This window comes from Pinus tabuliformis, chromosome 6 (assembly GCF_031772625.1).
Source record: "Pinus tabuliformis cultivar Carrire ecotype Pingquan chromosome 6, CPIR1, whole genome shotgun sequence".
NCBI classification, from domain to species: domain Eukaryota; kingdom Viridiplantae; phylum Streptophyta; class Pinopsida; order Pinales; family Pinaceae; genus Pinus; species Pinus tabuliformis.
The window spans coordinates 759,201,726-759,222,405 of record NC_142292.1 but is presented as its reverse complement, the minus strand read 5'-3'; the positions used below and the strand labels follow the sequence as shown (position 1 = coordinate 759,222,405).

General features: G+C 37.3%; 1 pseudogene; it reads left to right on the top strand.

Annotated features, from left to right (window-relative positions):
* Window positions 1-20,680, top strand: part of LOC149260945 (COP9 signalosome complex subunit 5 pseudogene) — a 106,385-nt pseudogene that overhangs the window by 84,788 nt on the left and 917 nt on the right.

Below are 20,680 nucleotides of genomic sequence, written 5' to 3'. Positions count from 1 at the left end.
TAGTGGAGGAATTTGAGGACCCCTGAAGATGTCATGAGAAATAAATGTCTCCCAGGAGATGTTGAGGAGATTAAGATGATGAAGCACAATCATCTTGATCAAGGAATAGTGGTAGAGACTACTCATCTGCTGAGGGTATGGATTTTTCTGTACAAAGTAGGCCATCTTCTCAATATTCCTGAACAAGAAATAAGGGAGGTTTAACATCCTCACCCTGGTAAAATGCATGAGAATCCTAATGTGATAGGTGTACAATCTAGAAAATATGCCCTCACAAGTGAAATATTTCATGATGATTTTCATCATGGGGGCATACTTGTCTTCAAGGAACCTGAAAGGAAAAAGCCTTTTTGCTTCATTTTTGTACCTAGGTTTGATGTAAGGCTCATAATAGTGTTCATCTAGGTCCTGTGCCTTGTACCATTTCTCTCCCACATTTGGAATCCTAGTTGCATCTGCAATGATGGAGGGTGAAACTGTGAATGTCACCCCAGCAAGAGTCACCTTGTTGTCATGAAGATTGGCCACAAAAAGCCTGGTGAGCTCAGGATGGTGTTGAACTCTCTCCACCTGCTCACAGAACTCATAGCAGCCTAGATGCCTGAAGCAAGTGACAACCAAATGAGAGGCTTGCAACTCTCTAAGGTTTGATGGCTCTTCCCTGATAATTCTACCTCCCTTGTGTGGTTTTCTCTGATGCCTAGGTCTACCTGTTGAACTGTCACTGCTAGTGTTTTCCTCCTCCTCATAGTCTCTGTCTCCTCTGTCCATGTTTGCAAATTTTGAGGTTGTGCACTCCTAGAAAAGGGATGGAGGGGGTGAGTAAGAGTGATTAGGAATAAGGGAAGGGGAGGTGATCTTGTGAGGTATTTGGTGGGCTAGGTAAACATGAAAATGAGTGGGAGGGTATGAATCATGAAAATGAGGGAGAGGGGCTTGGGTTTTTGAGGTATTTCTTTTGGGATGAAGGAAAAAGGGATGTGGAGTGTTATGGAGTGATATGGGGGAGGGGTTTATGGTTTTAGTGATAAGTGATGGGAGGAATAATATGGGTTAGGGGTTTTAGGCATAACTAGGGAGAGTCTAGGGTTTTACATTTACCATGGAAAATTATCCTCAAATGCATTAATTGCAAACCAATGATGAATTCAAGGAACAATACTTACTTGTTTGAGGGGAAGGAAGGAAAAATCTGATGTTTTTTGGGTGGCAGGAGGTCGTTTGGCCCTTGTTGGCCCTATGCGCAACACCTCCTACAAGCGCGCAGCACCCTCTTGTATGTGCAACACAATTTTTTTTCCACTAACAAAACCGGCCTACGTGTAGTGCTCAATCTCTACATGCAGCACTTTAGCCTGAATGCGCAGTGCCACCTCCAATTGCCCAAGTGCGCAGCGCCAATCTCCCTAAGTGCAGTGCCACTTCTCCTTGGCCCAAAACTTGCTCAACTTCTCCTCTCTTCTTCACTTTTTGTCTCCTTTTTTGCCAAATAAGAATGATAAGCTGGAAAATGAAATGTGACATCTTATATAGGATTGAACTTTTATTTTTCATTAGAAAACCCCACTTTCTAATGTTTTGGACCTTTTCCAAATCTCTATTTTAATGCCTTTTCTTCATAGTTCCTTTTCAGGTGAATAATGCTCAATTTGAATTGATTTTTTGCAGTGTTCATTGTCTTGTAGCAAGGAGAGATGCATTGATGCAGCAAGGATCATTTATTACATAAAGTGACTCAAATTACATAAAAATATAAATTAACCTAAAATACTCTTTTTTCACTTCAAAAACATGTAAGGATCATTTATTACATAAAGTGACTCAAATTATATAAAAATATAAATTAACCTAAAATACTCTTTTTCCACCTCAAAAACATGTTTTTGAGGTGAAAATTACATTATTTAAAGAGATAATTTTACAATGACTATAACTTACTAGCAATCACTCTTGACTTATTTATCATCCTCATACCCTTGCTGCCCTTTATTTACACTTTTAAATCATGCCTTTGACCTTGTAAATGAACCCTAAGACCTAATGAAAACATGCCCTAAGACCTAATGGAAACATGATTACATTTGACTCTGAAACTATGACTGAAGAAAACCTGGCGATGGGTCAGCAAGTGTACTTTATGAGGGAGAATTTGGGTTTTCTGAGGAGAAGACAACCATTAGTGGATTAGCTTGACATGACCTAATGAAATGATGCAAAATTTTCAGTATGAGACCCCTAAAATCAAAATGCAAAGAGAAAATTTGATCCCTCATGGAAGTATGCAAATACTGACACTAACATTGACCTTATTGGGGATGGCAGCTCCTTCGAGGTGTTAAGAACACCATAGACCATGTGCCTAGTTGATTGGTCCAATACGGTAAAATAAACAAAAGATTGAAAAGCCCCTTTTTTTTACAATTTTGAAGAATAATGACTCAATACAAACTGAAAACTGACTCATAACTGACTCAAAACAAAACCAACCAAACTCAACACAAATCATTCAAGCTTTATAGCCTTCTCTTCGGGCCCCAAGCTCAGATGACATTGTACTTGAAATCTTGCAAGGAAAAGTAAACCGGTATATACAATGATGGTGAAGCAACTTCAGGGAACAACATCAAAAGTAGTAGTGTTTCAAGAGCCTACCATTCACTGGTCCTCCTGAGCATTCTTGACCATCCATTTCCTTTAACAAAAATGCATTTTGTCCTCGATAGGCTGAGCTTTTATACGGTCCTTTCCTTTGATTGTCAAACTTACCATCTTTCCTTTTTCTTCATTTTGTGCATCCCATTAGAGCACTACATCTTCCAGCTAAAACTTTTCTACCTTGGTTTTGCGGTCATAAATCTTCTTTATCTTCTCTTGTAGCCGGAAAGTGTTTTGAGAAACTTATTCCCTTGTTTGCTGAAGGTCAATCATTTGATTAATCCTACGTTGAATATCATCCTCTTCGCTATCGGCTTCCTGTAACAATCTCATGATCAGGACTACAAGTGATGTGGGAAACACCGTATCATTACCATAAAACAACTCAAAAGGTGGCATACCTATCGATTTCTTGCTTCTCACTCTATTGGTCCACAAAGCATTAACAAGCTTTCGATGCCAATTATTTTTGTTTGCCTCCAACATTTTCTTGATAATGTTCACCAAGGATTTATTTGACGACTCAGTTAATCCATTGCCCTACGGGTAGTATGCCATGGAATAACTCAATGTGATATTGTACTTGTTGCAAAATTCAACCATCCTCTTTGACTTAAATGTCGTTGCAGTATCTATAATAATCTTGTGAGGACAACGAAAATGAGGCAAGATATTAGATTCTAGAAACTGGATAATTACCATGTCCGTGACTTGCCTTGTCGGAATGGATTCAATCCACTTGGTGAAGGAATCGGTAGCTGCCAAAATCCATCTGTGTTGTGCTCATGATGTAGGATGGATTTCTCCTATGAAATCAAGTCCACACTGCTGGAAAGGTCCATTTACTTCAACTGGCTTCAGAGGAAGAGGAAGTAACTTCCTTTTTCCCTGAAAAACTTGACATTTTAGGCAACTCATGACTGTCTTATATAAATATGAAAAGAAGGTTGGCCAATAATATCCTTCTCTCAACACCTTGTTAGCTGTTGTTTTCCAAAAAAAGTGACCACCACAATCCCCTCTATGAAAATCATTCATTACCTACTGAGCTTCATCTTCAACCAAACAATTAAGAAGAACCCCTCCCAGGTCTTTCCAATAGAGAGCACTATTTAAAATGGAAAATTTTGCAGACATTAGTTTTAGTGATCTACCTTTACTTCTTGACATTCCAGGAGGCGGCGAAAGATGTTGAAAAACATATACTATATCAGAATACCAAGGTGATTTGAGAAACATCTTTGATACCTGAATGAGTGTGCCACCATCTTCGTCATTTGACATTGTTGCAATGAGATTTATGTCTAGAGCATGCAGATTTGATTCATCCATCAATTTTGCCAAGCCTTGTCCTTTGATCAGTTTGGTAGGCTTAATCTCAAGATCGTACTCCAACATTGCTACTATCCACTTACCTCTTCTTCCCTCCAAATCATTTTGCATAAGAACATCTTTGACAGTTGCATTAGGAACATATGCTATGGTATGTGAATGCAGAATGTAGACTCGGAAATCCTTCAATGCTTTTATAAGAGCCAGAGCTTGTTTCTCAATGATATTGTAGTGAAAGCAACATCTCTAATAGGCCGACTGAAAAAAGAAATGGGTTTCTCCACCTAATCCCTCTTTTGCATCAACACCATAGCCATAGTGTGCTCAAATGCAAATGAAAATATGATAAAATCATGAGTATAATCAGGACTGATTAAAACTGGGGCTATGGTCAAAGCAAACTTTACCAAGTTGAACAATTTCATGGCATCCTCAGTCCATTTCACAGTGTTGTCCTTATTCAACATATTAGTTAACTCACGTAAATGCTCAGCCAAATTTAGTATAAATATTCGTAAGAAATTGGTCTTACCATTGAAAGCTTGAATCTCCTTTTTGTTGCGTGGAAAGTCTATTTGCTGGATTGCCTCCACTCTTGAAGGATCAAGGCGAATACCATCTTTAAAAATTATATGACCAAGGAGTTTATCTTCTTCCATGGCAAGAAGACTCTTTTTCAGATTTAAAGAAATCTTGAACTTCTTGCATTTCTGAAAAACAATACTTAGGTGGTGCAAATTCTCATCATCAAAACCAGAAATTATTATCAAATCATCTAAATAGACTACCAAGAAAACATCCTTCTCATTAGAAAAAGCTATGTCCATTGGCCGCTGAAAAGTGGCTCCGACATTCTTCAACCCAAATGGCATCCTGGCATACTGAAAAGTTCCCCATGGTGTTGTGAAGGCAGTATTGTATTGGTCTTTTTCATGCACCAAGATCTGATTATAGCCTGAGTATCCATCTAGTAGTGACATTCGTGATGCTCCAACTACTCTTTGCAGAATATGGTCCATCTTAGGAAGAGGGTAATTATCCTTCAAGGACACTTTACTGAGGTTCCGGAAATCAATGCACAACCTTATCTCTCCGGTCTTCTTTCGTACCAGGACCAAATTTGAAATCCAATAAGAAAATCTAATTGGAACAATGATACCAGCTTTAAACAATCTATTTACCTCTTTCTCGATGGATGGCAACAGCTTTGGATTGATTATTCTCAAATTTTGTCTAAAAGGTTTTTGATCCGGCTTGATAGGAATAGTATGTTGAATGATGTTCTTTTCATACACTTTCAAACCCGAATAATCCCTGTTGAGTCTTGAAAATGTCATTCATTTCCATTACACTTTCACTATTATGTCCATTATATCACCTCCATTTCACTACTATGTCACCACATTCATCCCACTTTCATTATCATTGGGCTACCTTTATGTTTTTCCAATATTTATTATTTCTAAGCCTTTTAAGTGAATTTGTGGTTAAACATTAGAAAATAATGTGCATGTGCTTATACCTAACAAATGGGTTGAGTTTGTTGACATGTGTAGGTTGAAAGGAGACTTCTAGAAGACCCTTATGTGGCACTCTAAGGCCAAATTCGAATTTGGTTGGAAAGAATCATGGGATCATGAGGATATGTGTCACATCTCCTAATTGTATTGTAACTCTAAAAGACATGTGTCTCATCAGTTCCTATTTTGATTAGGACTCTAGAGGTAGAGGGAGAGATTCATGGATTATCATTAATGAGATGGCTCTCATCTTTTTGTATAAATAGGAGATCTCTCTCCTTCATTAGTTAGTCTCTTTTTAGTCTCTCTTTAGTCTTTCCTTTAGTCTTTTCTTAGTCCTTTTAGTTTGTTAGTCCCATGGCTTTTGAAAGCTTTGGAGAGCTTTGTTGTACTTTGCACTTTTGAAGAAATTCAATAAAGCTTTGATGTTCTCAACATGGAAGGAGATGTGAAGTAGATGTCATGGAGCATATTAGGATGTAAGTAGATTAGATTTCATTTTGTAAATATTGCTTTGTAGAATGTAAGGTAGATTAGATTTTCATTCATGCAATTTTAAGTATGCTTTGATTTCATAGGTAGAAGGGGGCCCCTGCCTTGTACAGTTTGAATTATTGCATTTTATTTTCTCCCGGGATTGTGTGTGTTGTATTTGCTTTAATATCTAATGGTAGTTGCAGTTGTCTTATTCATAGTGCTGCCCTTTTTACTTTGTTTTTATAGCTGATTTTTAATCTTATTTCTCAAAGAGCTGCTAACACATGAATGATCTTCTATCATAAATTGTTATCTTTTAAGATCAGAATACCACTAACTTGCAGCTGGCTTTGAGTGCTTTTTAGACTATTCTTTCACTACTTTCTAATCATACTTTGCATAGTACATATGGCTGAAGTAGAGAGTTAGAAAGAGCAAAACGTTATCACTAGTCTTTAAAGTAGATTTTCTCATTTTTAATCACTTTTCTAATTCAACTTAAGCTACTTTCTTTCCGTGCTTTACATAGTACATGTGTTTGAAGCAGCGAGTTAGAGAGAGATAATCTTTATCTTTGGTTTTAAAAGTGATTTTCTTATTTTCTTTTATTTGCAGCAATATGAATAGAGACTAATGCCATTAGAATGTGGTCATTTACTTTCAAGTCATTTCAAGTTCTTTGCTGTCAGTTTCATTTCAAGTTATTTCTTTCAAGCTCTTTCTTTGCAAGTTTAAAGATTGATTACTTTCTAGACTTATTTCTAACTACTTCTTAATCGTGTTTAACATAGTACTATATGTTGAAGCAGGGAGTTAGGAAGAGTTGAACATTATAACTGGTCTTTAAAGTGGTTTTTATTACTTGTCACCTTAGAGCTTGATTACTTTTTGGACTTATTTCTGACTACTTCTTAATCATGCTTAACATAGTACTATATGTTGAAAGCAGAGAATTAGGAAGAGTTGAGCATAAACTATAAAACAACGAAGTAAGAAAGAGGTTAACTAAGCACATATAGTGCACCACACTTCATCAGTTTGCGATACCCGGATTGATAATTTATGTAGAGCAATTTAAGACGTTAAATTGACTAAACATTTTGGCGCCGTTGCCGGGGAAGTGTAATTAGGAGACCTTATTTCTTACATCTGGAAAAAAAAAAAATTAATAATCCTTGAGTATGCTCTCCTCTTGCACTTTGTGTGATCTGGAGGATCAGAAAAAAGATTGTTAAGTAAAAAAAGACAAAATAATAATTCTTGAGTATGCTCTCCTCCTGCACTCTGTGTGATCTGGAGGATCAGAAAAAGAATTGTTAAAAAAAAAAAAAATTAGGAGACAAAATAAACTTCATCACTTCAATTGATTCAATAAAAAAAAAATGAAAAAATAAAACTCAAGTGCTTTGATAGGTTCAAATTGTCCAAAATTGTCTGGTTATGCTTTGTAGTGGTCTTCAAAACACTGTATCTTGTTCAAATAAGGTTTTGCAACTTAGTTGCAGAAACTGCCCTGATCCCGCAGCTATCTGACAATCCCGCAGCTGTTTCAAGGTTTAACAGGTTACAGGCATCTAATGAAAAAACCGACCACATGGGCATCTCCAGAATTGTCCTGACATGGATCCTATCCTAGTCATCTAGCTCAGATCGATGAAAAACTAGCCTAGGACCTCAGTCAAAGTCTTGGTTTTAGCATGTTTTTCTTGAAGTGTTTGCTTGCCCTCTTTCTCTCTGTTACTAATGGAAACCTAGAGGGAATTAGTAACTTCTGATTGAAGAACCATTTGCTGATCGGCTTAGTAATCTGCTCCCCCAAGTCTTCTCCTAGGGTTTTAAAGTCCAGCCCCACATACTCTTCGTCTCCGTCTGTGACACTTTCCCTTTCACCATCTTCAAGCACTCCAGTGGTATCCAACACACCTTCTGCCAGCTCATCATGGTTGAAAAATACCAGAACACTGAGTAATATAAGTGGGAGTTCTGAAGCTGCAAAAGAAAAATTATACAGAGGGAATTCACACGTAGAAACTCCCTCTATGGATCTCGGCAGCAATTCTGGTACAGTAGACCAAAACAAGAATATTATACAAGAAATGTCTATGTTCTTGCAGCATTGCAGAGAATTGGATGAGAGGCAACAGTCATGGTTGGTGCACAAGAAAGAAACTTGCTAGAGACTGAAACGACTTGAGCAGCAGCTTGAAGCTGAGAAAATTCATAAACAGCCGAGTGCAGAACAGAAAATTAACTCAAAAAAAAAAACGCAAAACCTGAAAAACGTCAAACTTTACACGCTCTATTTGCCCAAATGGTAGCGACTTTCAAAAAAATAAAACATGGGTTTTTTTTCCAGGTGGGTTAATTAGATAACCCAGAAACCGTTTGGGAAACTTCATGGTGGTCTGGGAGAAATGTTCGGTTCTTTGGAGCCCGTTTTTGACTGCCGCGCGTGAAAAATTGAGTTATTAACTGGTTGTTTGAATAACTCCGCGTGCCTGAGGGAAAGAGTTCTAATAGGGATTAATTACATGCTGGCATAAACAATAAATTACATGACTTTACACCTGTTAGAGACGTGTTTCAATTAAACACGACTCTCTGTCATTAATCGCTGCCGGTTAAATGTTGGGTATCCAAAACACTAACCCTCCTACGCTCATAACACTCCATTTCACGCTGTTCCATTCTCTCATTTCCTTCATTCCGTTCCATTCACTACGTTGCCCCCATAAACCATACTCTGTTTTCTCCTCTCTGCTAATTCTGAGAAACAGTGAATACATATAACCAGTGAACGTATGTTACGGTTGTATTACGACTGCTAAGCCACCGTTCCACTGTGTTAAAGCTGTTAATCCACCTTTTCACTATGTTCAAGCCGTGAATTCACTGTGTCCAAGGCTATTGCTGAAACCATACAACCTCTTTTCCACAAAATTCTGAACAGAGCCGAGAATTTACTGTGTAAAGCCACCATTGAAGTAGTGTTTTAGAACAGAGCCGTAGAGTCAATGGGAAAACTTTTAAGGGCTGAACCAGAAGGTTCAAAATTCCTGGAAGCATATCCTCAAGTTGAGGAGGCATTGCAGAAAGCCAACTGGCTACAGTGCATCAAGAAATTTAAAGGCTACCACAAGGAGGTTACAAAAGCCTTTGCAAGGTCATTCAGAGATAAAGACAGTCAAGTGGAGGTGGAGGTTATTAAACCCCGCAGCTCTGTTTCAAACTCCACAGTTCCATTTTTCAGCCGAAGTTTGAGATGGAGAAATTGCTTAGTTTGTTCGCACACAGCCACTCCATTTCACAGTATTTTTTACACTCTGCAATCCCGCAGCCATTTAGTGATCCCGCAGCTATTTTGTTAAACTCTAGGTTGTAGGTGTCATCAGGCAAAACAGGTCACATGGGTAGCTAGGGAAATGTCAGTACATGGATGGTGTCCTATTCATTCGGTCAAATTTGATGAAAAAGACCCCGGTCAAAGGGAAGTCAAATTGGGTGTTATCATAAAGTCGCCACACTGAGTCGCCACATTAAGTCGCTGCATGTCAAGAAAAAATAATAATTTTGAATCAATGAAATGAACAAGTTATTTTCTCACTTTTCTGAAGGTATTGATTAATTTTGGACTGATAATGAAAATTGAATGGCTAACTTTTTATTCAAGATTTTTAGCTACAGAGCTGTTCCTCAATTCCGCAGCCAGAAAAACCTCATTGTTCAAATCAGCCTATCTTTCTCATACAGAATCAGATTTTGATGATTTAAGTACCATTGGAAAGATCTCAACAAGATCTATACAATGAGAAATATATCATTAGAGTTTGAAATGGCAAATAAAGAAATAAATTGCTGAAAAGAAGCAACATCAAAATGAGGCACTAATTCCAAAGCAAGTATAAATTCCTTTGATTTTTCCTTTGAGAACTTGTTTCATTAATACAAATTCTTAGTTTTGTGTGTAAATATCATAACTAGAGAGATTGATCACCTCTCTCCTTTGATAATCTTACATTCCATTGCAGAAGAAGTATTAGTTTTTTGCAGGTTCCAGGAGGAAGGACAAATGACTACAAGGGAATGATGTCTCTCTAAGAGACCAATTTGTTTCATAAGAGGATGATTAAGCAACAAAGAGGAAATATGCTGATGCAAAATCAGATCCAAACACTTGAAAAACTTTCAGATACTATTGTCTCCATCACATCCATCCATCACATCCATACTCCATAATAAACCATTCACCTCATTCCACTCCATATTTTCCATTTTCATTCACATACACTTTCCATCTCTTTTTGTCCATTCATAACCCACCAATAAAAGCAAAAGGCTCATTCACATGCTTATTGCCCATTGTCATTTTTTTTCTCCATTGCCATTTTCCATTTTCACTTTCCATTCCTTGTCATTTTCATTCCGCAAATAAGCCCTGCTTCAATGCAAATTATTGAGTCCATAGTCCTTTGAGTCTAAGTTCTTTGTAAAAACACCTTGAGACTTGCATGCCTTAATGGCAAGTCCTCATGCTGACAAAAAAGGGAATACATTAATGTCCCTTGTTCGTTAGATCTTCTAGGTGACTCGACATCAGCAAATTCATTCGTACCTAGCAAGATGTGTTTGGGCATCTTGACTCTCATTGACATCAATGGTGAGAGTACTCGTGTTGACTAGTGGCATCCATTAATGGCCACTAAGCCAACAATTTCCTACTATGTTCGACATCAGAACATCTTTTCACATAGTAGGAATTGTGCCAATGAGTTTTGAAGACATGAAGACTATTATTTTTAGCATTTTGGAGCAGATTCAGCAAGTTTTAGTAGAAGCAATAAAAAGCCATCTTATCTCTCTATCCATGACTCCTCTTGTTTAGCCACTTGAAGAAGAATATGATCAGAAGTTTTCAGCCACCACACACATACAACTCATCCATTCCAAAGGGTAAGTGAAGGTACGGCATTTTCTAACTTTTAACCATAGAATTCCATAAAAAGCTAGAATGATACTTGTTGGAAAAACGTTTCTCTTCCTCATTTCATAAAATTGCCAATACCATCAGTTGGGGGGGGAAATACATTCATATTCATATCTTTCCATGTCCATAACATATTCAAGAGCTCACATACTTCCAACATATATTAATTATTACATTGCTATTATGAGCATACAATGGCTTTTGAAAAAGTGCTTAAAGGATAAATTGGATACAAACAAAATCATGGTTGTCACACAAGAACCAACCATCATGCAATCCAATAAAGATATACTTTGCAACAATAATCAAAATATCATTATGCAAAGTTCAAAGATCAAAATAGAAGGCAACAAAAAAAAAAAAAAATGGTTGTAACACAAGAACCAACCATGTTGCAATTCAAGTAAAACACTTTGCAGAAATATGAAGTTATCAAATGATATCATGCAAAGTTAAGCCAAAGCTCAAGGATCAAAAGAGTCAATGTAATATATGTTGCATGAGGACATGCAATAGCTTTAGTTGGGGGGTATGTTGAGTCTTGAAAATGTCATTCATTTCCATTACACTTTCACTATTATGTCCATTATATCACCTCCATTTCACTACTATGTCACCACATTCATCCCACTTTCATTATCATTGGGCTACCTTTATGTTTTTCCAATATTTATTATTTCTAAGCCTTTTAAGTGAATTTGTGGTTAAACATTAGAAAATAATGTGCATGTGCTTATACCTAACAAATGGGTTGAGTTTGTTGACATGTGTAGGTTGAAAGGAGACTTCTAGAAGACCCTTATGTGGCACTCTAAGGCCAAATTCGAATTTGGTTGGAAAGAATCATGGGATCATGAGGATATGTGTCACATCTCCTAATTGTATTGTAACTCTAAAAGACATGTGTCTTATCAGTTCCTATTTTGATTAGGACTCTAGAGGTAGAGGGAGAGATTCATGGATTATCATTAATGAGATGGCTCTCATCTTTTTGTATAAATAGGAGATCTCTCTCCTTCATTAGTTAGTCTCTTTTTAGTCTATCTTTAGTCTTTCCTTTAGTCTTTTCTTAGTCCTTTTAGTTTGTTAGTCCCATGGCTTTTGAAAGCTTTGGAGAGCTTTGTTGTACTTTGCACTTTTGAAGAAATTGAATAAAGCTTTGATGTTCTCAACATGGAAGGAGATGTGAAGTAGATGTCATGGAGCATATTAGGATGTAAGTAGATTAGATTTCATTTTGTAAATATTGCTTTGTAGAATGTAAGGTAGATTAGATTTTCATTCATGCAATTTTAAGTATGCTTTGATTTCATAGGTAGAAGGGGGCCCCTGCCTTGTACAGTTTGAATTATTGCATTTTATTTTCTCCCGGGATTGTGTGTGTTGTATTTGCTTTAATATCTAATGGTAGTTGCAGTTGTCTTATTCATAGTGCTGCCCTTTTTACTTTGTTTTTATCGCTGATTTTTAATCTTATTTCTCAAAGAGCTGCTAACACATGAATGATCTTCTATCATAAATTGTTATCTTTTAAGATCAGAATACCACTAACTTGCAGTTGGCTTTGAGTGCTTTTTAGACTATTCTTTCACTACTTTCTAATCATACTTTGCATAGTACATATGGCTGAAGTAGAGAGTTAGAAAGAGCAAAACGTTATCACTAGTCTTTAAAGTAGATTTTCTCATTTTTAATCACTTTTCTAATTCAACTTAAGCTACTTTCTTTCCGTGCTTTACACAGTACATGTGTTTGAAGCAGCGAGTTAGAGAGAGATAATCTTTATCTTTGGTTTTAAAAGTGATTTTCTTATTTTCTTTTATTTGCAGCAATATGAATAGAGACTAATGCCATTAGAATGTGGTCATTTACTTTCAAGTCATTTCAAGTTCTTTGCTGTCAGTTTCATTTCAAGTTATTTCTTTCAAGCTCTTTCTTTGCAAGTTTAAAGATTGATTACTTTCTAGACTTATTTCTAACTACTTCTTAATCGTGTTTAACATAGTACTATATGTTGAAGCAGGGAGTTAGGAAGAGTTGAACATTATAACTGGTCTTTAAAGTGGTTTTTCTTACTTGTCACCTTAGAGCTTGATTACTTTTTGGACTTATTTCTGACTACTTCTTAATCATGCTTAACATAGTACTATATGTTGAAAGCAGAGAATTAGGAAGAGTTGAGCATAAACTATAAAACAACGAAGTAAGAAAGAGGTTAACTAAGCACATATAGTGCACCACACTTCATCAGTTTACGATACCCGGATTGATAATTTATGTAGAGCAATTTAAGACGTTAAATTGACTAAACAATCCCACACAAAAACATCAAAAAAATCAAAAAGCAACTTAACATACTTAGCCTTTGCTTCGGAAGACAATGTTTTTGATAACTTTACAAGCTTGTGTTGGTCTGTTGTTCCAAGATTTACATCTTCAACTCCTTTGTCCGTAGGAACCAAGGTTGGTTTTCTCGCCACATCATCTTGATCAAAGAGCTCCTCTAAAGGTATGAGACCTCTAGGAATAATATTATCCTTTAGCTGTAAAACCTCCATCTGATTTACCTCAATGTCTTGTTCATCAGAATCACAAACATCATCAATGGAAGCATTCTTAAACTTCCCTTCATTCTGCAAAAAGGAATTAATTTCATTGTCATCCCAAAAATTTTGCCAATACCTCAAATTATCAAGAACAGTAGGCCTATGTTTGACATGAATTTCAAATTTATTGCTATAATTCATTGGAATCTTCAAATTGCTTGTTGTGGTGGTGAGTGAATTAGCAATGATGTTTTGACTTCAGGGCACCGTTTTCAAGGTGTATTCTGGAAACATATTCAAAATATCCGGAACTACATTCATGTAAGCACTCATCCATGGATGCTTTGCTTGATATTCTCATTTTACTTATTTAATCACCAACTCTGAATCACCATAAACAGAAATCCTTTTCGCACCTAGTTTCTTCAAAAAAATTAGACCTGTAATCAGTGCCTCATACTCTGCTTCATTTTTAGAGCAATCAAAATCCAACTCATAGTAACATATTCTAACATTACTTGGGACTTTGTCAGGCTAGAAAGTAGGGCTTCGAATCTAAATTCCAATACCGACACCGTCTTTACCCAAATCACATCAAATTCCATGCTCCAAAGGCCGACTTCATCTTCTAGATGTTGAAATTTTGTTTTATTCTTAACCTTACCTTCGCTGATTAATTCATTTTTATACTTTTCACTGACCTTTTGCTGTTGTGTAGGCTCTCAGAAAAAATTGCTATTTTTTTTTTCTTGATTAAGAACTGCTCTAAAATTCTCAAAAATTTCTGGTACATCATCTACCTCTACAAGTTGAATATCTACATCATTCAATCCACTATCAGAGTACAAAACAAAAGACTCTATATCAGTATGTATAGCATTTATCAGATGATTCATAGGCTTCTCTTTACTGGTGATCATATACTTCATTTTATTTTCCTGGTACAACTTCCTCAATTGACCGAAAACAGGGATTGTAGCATAAGAGAAGTCAAGTTGTAAAGTGCCTTTGAGTTTGGCTCCCCATGATCTAGACAAGAGCATATCGAATCGTGGTGGTATATCAGCGACTACCACATCCATCAAGACATTTTGGCTCGGATTTTATCTAAAGAAACCACCAAATCTTTGATGAGACCAATGCAACGAACTCTACCAGAATCAAATGAGTACAAATCATGATATTTCCGGGTGATATCTAGGCCCAGCTTTTCCATAATGGCCTTGGGCATCAAATTGTGGGAAGCTTCGGAATCAAACATAGCATTATGGAGAATATACTCATGTAGTCTAAGACTCAGATAAAAGGGCGGGACTTTGCTATCTTCAGGCTAACCTTCTATGGCTGGACCAAAAATGAGTTCAGGATGATCATCCTCAACATTCACCATGTCAGACAAAGGATCGATTTGCAGTATTCTAGATACATGATGTTTATAGTTGCTATTCTTAACAAGCTCAGTCAAAGGAATGGACACTTTCAATTTAGCAATTTCACTTTCTAAATTAAAAGATGAAACTTTTTCTACCTCTTTGGCATTGATGTCCTTCTTATCTATTTTCTCTTTCATTGCACTATCCCTTTGCTGATTGTTTTTCTCATTTGCAGTTGTACTTGTTGATGGTACCTTGCTAGGATTCAGATCAACAAGCTCTTTTCCTTTCTTCTGAGTGTTTGAGGGATCATTCTTTGATTACACATCCTTCCTTTTCTGAATAGGATTGACCGGTACATCTCTATTCCCTAAAGAGTATTGCCTCTGTTTTGCAATCAAAGCATTCATGTAACCACGCTGATAATCATCAGATTCAGCCTCCAAAACAACATCATTTGCCAAGATGTAGTCCTCATCCTTTTGAATGTCGGGACCTTCTGCATACTCTTCATCTTCGGTCAGAAATATGGGCATACCATTAGCAGTGAAAAAGTGATTTGTTTCAATTACCGGATCTTCCTCATCTTCCTCTTCCATTCCTTGAACATAATTCTACTGTAAGGGAGTTCTGATCTACTATTGTTGTTGTGCTGGTTGCTCTGGTGCTTTTTGTTCTCTCTGCTTGATTCGGAATTGGGGTTGCTGCTGGCCTCTAAAATTTGGATTCTGGATCTGAGGTTCAGGTCTATCTATGATGGATAACCGGTCAACCATCCTCTGCATTGTTCAAATCAATGTATCCATTTTTACATCTGAAGTAGACGCTTCTTCTTTCATGGTCACTCTTTTCTCGGATCTCACTCTTGCTCTTTTGGCTAGAAAGTTTGCTTCTACGCTCACAGCATTCTTTTTCATGTCTTCTAGTGTTGTAGGATCACATTCCCGCAATTGTTATGCCATATCAGTATCGAATCTGTCTCGAAACTTAAGCAAATACAATCCCTCTGGTGGTTTAATGTTTGCAGGAACAACATTGTATATTGCATTAAACCTTACACAATAGTCTTGCACACTCTTTCCAACATTTCTTTTGATGTTCTCATACTTAGACAAAATCTGAAGGGGATTCTTCTTCACCTCTCATCAATCCAGGAACTGCCTATGGAGGATTGGTAAAGTAGTGATAGAAGCTACTAGTAGGGCTCTGAACCATTTCCAAACTTCACCTCCAAAACTTTGTACAAACAACCTCACCATCACATCTTCAATTTCAACTTCATGGAGGTCAAAGAAATCATTCATTTTATCTACGTGCTATTGAGCTATAATGGTTTGTGTGGCATCAAAGAAAGGTATTTTGGTTTGACAATCAGCAGGCATGGCACCAATATTTTGAGGTAAAACAAGGGGTGCATATCGGGCAGCCATAACTTTAGGTAGGGGAGGTGGTGGATTTAAAGCAAGGATTGGGGTACTCGGTATATTCAAAGGGGGATTAATGACAGATTGAGTAGTGTGAAAAATATATAAAGATGAAAGTAGTGGGTAAGGGATTGTTTGAGTTGCAGTAGATGTAAAGGAGCTATTTTGAAAATTAAAAGATGGACTATTTTTCACCCAAGTGTCTACGTTTGAAGAAAGGTTCTACAACTGATCGAGAGCATGAATAAGCTGTGACCCTGATTTACTTTGTGTAAACAAGTCTTCAACAGGGTTATCAAGAGATATAGAGGAATCAACAACTATTTGATCAATCCAACTCAAAGATTTACTGCGAAATAGACTTTGCTCAAAATGAACATCAAACTCAATATCTTGCAGAGTGTTTAACCTTTCCAGGAGTGAATGAACACGAGGAATGAAAACTTCACTTGATTGTTCTTCTACTACACTGAATTTCTTTGCAGCTTTCTTAGATTTCTGCCCAATTTTATGAGGATCACTGACAATGGTTGGAGGATTCAGATCTGGATTGGATCTGGTGTACTTTCAAGAAGCCAGTATGCTTAATTTTGAAATTTTATATATTTCTTTACAACTTTCCAATTCAGCCTAGTAAATTCTAAAACTCATCATCCACAAGCTTAAGAATTCAAATGAAATATATTAACGGGGTGATTAATCTTTCATCCCCAGTATGGTCGCCACTATGTTATCACCTAGATTGAACCTCAAGCTGAAGCAAGGCAATGCTTGGGTAACCACAAACCACGCTTAGCCAAGTATCTAGCCCTACTAGGCCAGGAGAGGGCTCTCTTCACAAGGATCTCAGCCAAGATGACTAGATCAGGAAAATGATATTAGGCTAGGTATAGTAGCATAAAGTTTTATTTGATTTTTGAAAGGGTTTTGCTGGATCAGGAGGAGCCGGATAGTTAGGGCTAGGAAATTAGGTCAAAATTGTAGGGTGTTCAATGGGGCAAGGTAGGTATGAAGCTTAGCACTCTAGGGTTTGATGGGTGAGGTGATTCAAGACCAATGAGAAGCTAGGAAGAGCATGTGATCATCATGGATCCTTCCTAAACTATAGAAAACATAAATTGGTGAATATTTTCCCAAAGCAAAGCATTAATGTTATGGATTCTACCTATCAACTTGAAAACATCCACTTAGAAGCAATGAAATGATTAATGAAGTAAAAAAAACATTTAAAACATATGATCACAAGAGAGGAAATTGAAACTAAACACCATACCACATGGATCCCAAAGAAAAAGCTGCGAATTCTAATTAATCTCCTACTAAACTGATACAAAATGATGTCTTTTCAAAACCTAAGCATCCAGCTGAGTCCAACCCTTTACAATGAGAAAGAAGAAGAAGATATAGGAATTGTTTCAACCTCCTCCCATCCTTAGGGGTCAAATCCCTAAGATGAGGAGCTAATCTAACCAACATTGAACAAGAAACTGGAATCTAGGCATCCTAACAACTTGCCTCTAAAAGTGAGGAAATTGATTCATTTGTGCTGAAAATGACTTTTAATCTAATGAATCTACCCTCTACTACTAATTATCCATCATTTTTACAAGACAATTCATAATTTACATTATTAAAACATCCTCCATGAGAGAAAATGCAAGATCGCAATCAAAAAACAGTGAAATGGCAATCCTGTGCAACTTTTGTCCTACGTGCAGCACCACTTTCAGGTCCCTTTTGGAGGCTTTCCCAGCATCCAAATTGAGCTCATGATATCTCATTGGAAATATCTACAAGTCTACTTTCCAAAACATCTAGAATTTATTCATTTGAAGTTCATTTGACCCTCAAAAGTTGATTCTCCCAAGACTTCTTCTTTGTGTCCAAAAAGTGGCAAAAAGCTCATTTTTGGGGTGTTTTTTTACTTTTTGGTAGACCCGTTCTACCCAAAAAACTTAGAAAATGCATAAGGTGCATGTACTCATTGCTCTGAATCCAAAAATGCAAGCCATTTTTCCATTGGGTGCCCCTAGGAAAAGCGCAGTGCTAGTGGCGCTGTGCGTAGAGCCAGATTTTCTATGTTTAAAATTTTCAAAATTTGTTGAAAACAAAAAATCCTCCAAACTTGGTCAAAATTGGTGAGCAGCACCATCATCAAGCATCCTGATGATCCAAGGAAGCTTCACCAAGCAAACTAAGCCTATCCTCCTCTTTTTTGCCTTTTAGAGCTCATCTTAGCCTTGCTTTCATCTGTTTGACCCTTATATTGCAAATTTTGTTTCAGGTCCTATAGTGGTAGGCCATGTGTCTGATGATCTGGTTGTCCCTATTGGCCCTTTGCAGTAGATTTTCTAAGTGCAAATTGACTCTTTCAAGCCAAATTTCTCTATCACCCTTAATTTCCTTCTCAATTGGAGTCAAAGTGACCGGTGCTTCTTCCTCTTGCCTTACTGATTTACCCTTGTCACTTTGTCTTTTTGTCTTGAGAAGTTCCAGCTCCATGAGGACATGCTTATCACTCAGATGCTTGTTCTCTTCTTCCAAATATGTGATGACATACTTGGCTCTCTCCAAATTTTCCATCAATGCTTGGATTTGAGCCTCTTTCTCTTATATGATGATGTTTTCTATTGTTGCTTCATCTTGAGCCTCTAAGTCAATTGCTCTATGCCATGATGAACATAATGTTGTTCTGGCTCATCATGCCCCGTCAAATCAAGGTCTCTTTCCTCCTCATCATCAACATCTTCCACCTGCATCTTTTGTTTCCTTTTGTGCAACTATTGCACATGTTCCTGCTGTGTTGATGTTGAAGGCAAAGCCCCTTCCACACCCTGTGGAGCAAGCATTTGCCTATGAGTTGATGAAGAAGGCAAGGTCCCTTCCACACCAAGTGGAGCAAACACTTGCCTATCAGTTGCAAACAATTTTCTTGTGCCCCTCTGGTATGTCTTGTAGGTCTCAGGCACCTCAATGGTTCTAGTTTCTTTGGCCTTCTCATCTTTCTTCACCTGAGCACTGCTAGAAGGTCCTCCTGATTCTTGAGACACTGGTGGAGGAATTTGAGGACCCCTAAAGATGTCATGAGCAATAAATGTCTCCTAGGAGATGTTGAGGAGATTAAGATGATGAAGCACAATCATCTTGATCAAGGAATAGTGGTAGAGACTACTCATCTGCTGAGGGTATGGATTTTTCTGTACAAAGTAGGCCATCTTCTCAATATTTCTGAAAAGAAAATAAGGGAGATTTAACATCCTCACCCTGGTAAAATGCATGAGAAGCCTGATGTGATAGGAGTACAATCTGGAAAATCTGCCCTCACCAGTGAAATATTTCATGATGATTTTCATCATGGGGACATACTTGTCTTCAAGGAACCTGAAAGGAAAAATCCTTTTTGCTTCATTTCTGTACCTAGGTTTGATGTAAGGCTCATAATAGTGTTCATCTAGGTCCTATGCCTTGTACCATTTCTCTCCCACATTTGGAATCCTGGTTTCATCCGTAATGATGGAGGGTGAAACTATGAATGTCACCATTGTTGGAAACCTAATCCTCAATGGGTTAGTGTGGAAGCCGAATAGACAAAAGGAGTCCAAGAGACCTTCGGATGTGGAACCCAACGGTCAAACCATGTACTATAAATTTCTATCAATTGTTAATAAAAGTGTATTCTCATGTTTTATATTTCAGATTATGTTGCTGCCCATGTGTGTTTAACATGGTATCAGAGAAGGTGTATTCCTACCCTGCATAATTACTTTGAGCCATGTGTTTTATGGTCTGTATGTGCAGGTCATTTCTGCCATCACTTATGAATATTTTCTCAACTAAATTCTAGCTGCTACCTCTATCATTTCTCCAACGCCATTTTTGGCTTCCCTCTGCTTTGTAACTCCCTATTCTGGCTATTTTCTACCTTGCATACAGAGAGCTGCCCCTCTGCTCTTCTCTGACCAGTTTTTTATAATTACCTGCATATAACGTTGCGTTGCTCCGACATAATCTTGATGCATATATAATGAGTTGCCCTGACATGATATAATCTGCTATTTTATATAATGCGTTGCCCTGACATGGTTTGCCTATTCTGCCCATATTGCAGAAACTGACATCACTGACAGCTAGAGCACAGGTTTCAAATTTAGGTTTCTGCATCATAACTCCACTGCCATTATTCTCTGTCCTCTACCTCTTTCCCTTGATAGAAAATCTATCTTGATTCTTTGTCTGCCATTTTGTTTCAGACTCATCCTTCCTCTCTACTGCTGCCTAATGGTTAATCGATCTCTTACCCTGATGAAACTCAGAGCCACAAAGAAGAAACAAGCTTCTACCAAGAAGAACGGATGTGTTCCTTGATCTC